Source organism: Amia ocellicauda, unplaced genomic scaffold (assembly GCF_036373705.1).
Source record: "Amia ocellicauda isolate fAmiCal2 unplaced genomic scaffold, fAmiCal2.hap1 HAP1_SCAFFOLD_26, whole genome shotgun sequence".
Lineage (NCBI taxonomy): Eukaryota > Metazoa > Chordata > Actinopteri > Amiiformes > Amiidae > Amia > Amia ocellicauda.
In genome coordinates, this window is record NW_027102823.1 from 1,215,349 (window position 1) to 1,221,154 (window position 5,806).

The 5,806-nt window shown below is 41.0% G+C and overlaps 1 non-coding gene across 1 annotated transcript; it reads right to left on the bottom strand.

The window, feature by feature from the left end:
- Positions 1 to 944: 944 nt before the first annotated feature.
- Positions 945 to 1,059, bottom strand: LOC136726871 (U5 spliceosomal RNA). The gene has a single exon (XR_010808252.1). It is a non-coding gene; the product is annotated as a U5 spliceosomal RNA (small nuclear RNA).
- Positions 1,060 to 5,806: the final 4,747 nt, after the last annotated feature.

Sequence of the window (5,806 nt, forward strand, 5' to 3'; positions counted from 1 at the left end):
ACGGCACAAAAAACAGTCCCGCTCTGCATTCTGGTACTTGGCGTTCTTAATAACACCAACAGGGTGTAATCGCATAGACCACTCGAGTATAAAGTACTACATATCCCATCAGTTACAGTTTTTTTTCATCTTCTGAAACTGCAATTTAGCACTTTCAACTGTTTCTTAGTGATTCCTAGAATTACTAACCGGTATTGTAGTCAATGTGTTTATAACCTTTTTTGTTTAACGATTTGTGTGTTATCCTATGGGATCCCATGGTCTTTGATTTGGTCACGGAAGTGATTTGTCTTTGATTTGTTGATCTAGAGTTGAATTTTAATTAGTTTTTCCCTTTTGTATAATTAGTGTAGTGCTACATTTAGTCTTTGTTTTTAAATAAATTTGACAATTTATATCTTTGGAATTGGTGTCTGCGTCCAATTATTACAGAAATTGAGTTCTACAAGACTCCAGGATTCGTGATAAGGTGATACTATGAATTCACTTCTTTAATTGAAATGTATAAGTGTACCTTACGCTACATATATGTATGTATGTATGTATGTATGTCCAATTGCTTTGACAATACAAATGAATTGAATTGAGAGGGAGAGAGAGAGAGAGAGAGAGAGAGAGAGAGACAGACAGACAGACTGACAAACAGAAAAACAGACAGACACAGACACACACACACACACAGAGCCAGCCAGCCAGCCAGCTCAGCGATGACATCACGAGCCTCTCTCAGCTGACTGCTATGACATCACAGAGCACGTACATTCCGTTGCTTGCCGTCTGTCAACCACTCAGTCACTGCCAGCCAGACTGGCTGGCTGGCTGGATGGGGGGGCTGCTTGCTGCTGCTGCGTACCTTAGCAAGCTTATTTGCTTGACCGGCCTTCCTACTCCTCTGCCCACATGCCCACCTATGCCCGATCTGCTGTTCACCTGGATCACAGCTCCGCCCCAACAAGGCAGAGCCCCCCAAGAATGGTACAAACTCACCCACGATCCCCTCCACGGAAAGCTTTAGCAAAAGGCAAAAGCGTTATACGTAATGAAGAGGAACCCGAGTCCAAGACGCATCCGACCAGCCATACATATTTGTGTGTATTAAAGATCACATTTTCTTACATTTAGTTTTTCTGTACTTTATTACATCTTATTGTGATTTATAAAAGTATTGTTTCTTTTCCATATGTATGTATGTATGTGTGTGTGTGTGTGTGTGTGTGTGTCTGTCTCTGTGTGAAAGTTAGTGTGTGTGTCTGTACGTGTGTGTGCCTGTCTCTGTGTGAAAGTGTGTGTGTGTGTGTGTGTGTGTGTGTGTATATGTCTCTCTGTGACAGTGTGTGTGTGGGTGTGACAGTGTGTGTGAGTGTCTGTCTGTCTGTCTGTCATGTAACTCGCACATCTGTGAGGGCACCATTTTTGCAGAAGAGATGTACACATTTTGGAGCAACATATGCTGCCATCCAGACATCATCTTTTCCAGTGACGTCCCTGCATTTTCAAACAGATCACATTTTATTACACTTTGTTTATCTGTACTTTATTACATCTTATTGTGATTTATACTTGTAATGTTTCTTTTCCATATATATGTATGTACAGTGGGGGAAAAAAGTAATTGATCCCCTGCTGATTTTGTACGTTTGCCCACTGACAAAGAAATGATCAGTCTATAATTTTAATGGTAGGTGTATTTTAGCAGTGAGAGACAGAATAACAACAAGAAAATCCAGAAAAATGCATTTCAAAAAAGTTATAAATTGATTTGCATGTTAATGAGGGAAATAAGTATTTGACCCATTTTCAATGCCCTGGCTTAGGGTTCTCACCCATGATTTGACGGTACATGGCCCCGTCCATCGTCCCTTTGATGCGGTGCAGTTGTCCTGTCCCCTTAGCAGAAAAACAGCCCCAAAGCATAATGTTTCCACCTCCATGTTTGATGGTGGGAATGGTGTTCTTGGGGTCATTCCTCCTCCTCCAAACACGGCGAGTTGAGTTGATGGCAAAGAGCTTGATTTTGGTCTCATCTGAGACCACTTTCACCCAGTTCTCCTCTGAATCATTCAGATGTTCATTGGCAAACTTCAGACGGGTCTGTACATGTGCTTTCTTGAGCAGGGGGACCTTGCGGGCGCTGCAGGATTTCAGTCCTTCACGGCATAGTGTGTTACCAATTGTTTTCTTGGTGACTATGGTCCCAGCTACCTTGAGATCATTAACAAGATCCTCCCATGTAGTTCTGGGCTGATTCCTCACCGTTCTCATCATCATTGAAACTCCACGAGGTGAGATCTTGCATGGAGCCCCAGACTGAGGGAGACTGACAGTTATTTTGTGTTTCTTCCATTTGCGAATAATCGCACCAACTGTTGTCACCTTCTCACCAAGCTGCTTGGTGATGGTCTTGTAGCCCATTCCAGCCTTGTGTAGGTCTACAATCTTGTCCCTGACATCCTTGGACAGCTCTTTGGCCATGGTGGAGAGTTTGGAATCTGATTGATTGATTGCTTCTGTGGACAAGTGTCTTTTATACAGGTAACGAGCTGAGATTAGGAGCACTCCCTTTAAGAGAGTGCGCCTAATCTCAGCTCGTTACCTGTATGAAAGACACCTGGGAGCCAGAAATCTTGCTGATTGATAGGGGATCAAATACTTATTTCCCTCATTAACATGCAAATCAATTTATAACTTTTTTGAAATGCGTTTTTCTGGATTTTCTTGTTGTTATTCTGTCTCTCACTGCTAAAATACACCTACCATTAAAATTATAGACTGATCATTTCTTTGTCAGTGGGCAAACGTACAAAATCAGCAGGGGATCAAATACTTTTTTCCCTCACTGTATGTATGTATGTATGTATGTATGTAAGTGTGTGTGTGTCTGTCTCTGTGTGAAAGTGTGTGTGTGTGTCTGTCTGTGAAAGTGATTGTGTGTGAAAGTGTGTGTGTCTGTCTGTCTGTCTGTGAAAGTGTGTGTGTGTGTGTGTGTGTGTGTGAGTGTGTCTGTCTGTGAAAGTGTGTGTTTGTGTGTGTATGGGTGTGACAGTGTGTATGAGTGTCTGTCATGTAACTCGCACATCTGTGAGGGCACCATTTTTGCAGAAAGAGATGTACACATTTTGGAGCAACATATGCTGCCATCCAGACATCGTCTTTTCCAGGGACGTACCTGCATTTTTCAGCAGGATAACGCCAAACCACATTCTGCCCAGATTTCAAGCGCATGGTTGCATAGGCAGAGAGTGCGGGTGCTAGCATGGCCTGCCTGCAGTCCTGACCTGTCTCCGAATTGAGAATGTGTGGCACACTATGAAGTGCAAATTAAGACAACGAAGGCCCTGTGCAGTTGCGCAGCTGAGGAAATGCATAATGGATGAATGGGGGAAAATCCCGCTTGCTAAACTTAACCAAGTGGTGTCTTCAGTGCCCAAGTGCTTAATAAGTGTTATTAAAAGAAAAGGTGATGTTACATAGTGGTAAACAGTCGACTGTCCCAACTTTCTTGGTTTCTTTTCACTGCTAATGAGATGCTGTAGAGTGAGTTAGTTATATTGCTTTCAGGAGCTCTAATCGTATTGATGAGTTCATGCAGCATTTGTAATTGAATTTCAAAAAGAAATCCTTGCTGTCTGGCCTGTGTGTATGAGATGTACTCTGTCAATCTTTGGCTAACAACTGAAACATTGGTAGAACAGAAATGGCAACATAAAAAAGAAAAGTACATTTTAAAAGAGCACATTAAATAGGATGAATATACAGTTTTTTACAATCACTTTGTCACTAATTTCAGAACCTTGATGTCATTTTTCAAAACTCTAGACACAAAACTCAAAACGGTCATCACTTGTAACACAGGCTGTCCAATGTTCAAAACATTGCATTGTGCATTCATATCTTTAAAGAAACCTAGCACTTGCAGACTTGTTGGTTCAAATAACTCATTTATCATGAAATACCATAGTAACATAGTAACACAGAAGATACCGATAGTTTCACTGTGTAGTTGTTCGTACAATCATTAAATATTGTAGTACAAAATATGTGATACATGTTTCATTATGGTACTACACATAAATATATCACTGTAAAAGGACTAGTAGAGAGAATACTACAGACACAGTGGAATCATTGAACAAAATCTGAAATGTATTGATGCAATACAATCAAATCACACCATAGGTTTCTTTGAATCCATGCAACAATAATTAGCTACAAAAAAGAACAAAACTACAGTAAAATGTCAACTGCAGTGTTCCTCACCTGGCTTAGTGTAAAAAGCAAAACAAAGGATTGATTACTGTACTTCTAAATTTCCATCAGCCCTGTGTTCAGGTTCAGGTTCTCACAACCATTTTTCACAAGAGGCATCTTGAAACTGAACATACCTGAACATACTCAGTCATCAGCTGCTTCACTCTGTCTGCATTTCTTTCAAAAGGCACACTATACTCTGTGCTACACATTGGTATGCAGTATACAGTCATTTGACAATTGAGAGTAGCCTAATGTTTAGTGCATGCTGAAGACTTGCCGCTTCTCAGTACGGACATTTCTGATGATTGAGGCCACAGTTGATCCTGAGTTGATTCTGAGGTTGGATTGAATCATTGTAGCTGCCTCAGTCATGGTCATGCCATGATTTACAACATGTTCTACAACTATTTCTCGGATTTCACTGGACACTATTTGCTGTTGCTGCCGCTGTCTGGTCCGTGGCCTTGTCCTCTACCACGTTCCCCCAACACCTCTCAAATGAGGCCCATGGCTGCCTCTCTGGTGAGGCCTAAGCCCTCCTCTATGACGAGGCCCACGACCACCTCTCAGAAGGGGTGCATGTCCCCTTCCATTCCTTTGACCACCACGTCTTCCTCCTCCCACTGCTTGACCTCTATTGTGACCTGGATGACTTGCCGGCTCCATGTTATCACTGTGTTGCTGGGGTGGATAGCACTCATTTCACTCGATACTCGTACCACAATGTGAAATCAATCATCAATAACCAGTTGGCAGTATTGGAAAAGCAATTACAAGGGCCTGCATACATACAGTAATGTCAAATCTGATGTGGAAGAACAATCATCTTCAACCAGGTTGGAGCGTTAGTTGCAATGCCTTTAATACACGCAGCGTGGAGAGGAACAGTGACTCAAGAAGATCCCAAAGTCGCTCTGCCTTCATTTTAACAGTCAGAGCTTTTATACACAAAAATCAAAGAGCTGGTTATAATCAGAAAGTCATTACTATGTTATCTTAAAAGTTAGCTAAGCAGAATTTATATCATTATAGGACAGAGTTCATAGATCAACACATGGATTAGGGAGCAGGCACTTCAATCATACTGTTTGACATTGTCTCCAAGATTCTCATCGTAAATAACAAGCAGAAATCAAACTACCTTCTGGCCTGACCTTCTAGCTTGACCTTATCTTTCTTAAGTATACAAGAGAGAAAAACAGGTATTAGAGAAAGAATTTCTAACTTTCCTTCCACACTGAAAACATGGTGTGGAAAAGTGCTACATGATGATGAATGATGATGAAATATTACATCCATAGATAATGTAGTCCAACTGGTTCATGCTCCTCGGTTATTGGTGTCAATGGATCTCATTATCCTGAAACTTTCATGATCGAAACATGGAATACTGTTCGTCAGTTTCCATAAAACTATGCATTAAGAGTAATGCAACAGTCACTTATCATTTTGAGCAGCTGTATCAATTGATAGTTAGATCTTTGTAATGAAATGAATAGACAGTGATCTCAGATGTAATGTGTGAATTGCATTTTGAAATGGTAATACTTTGACG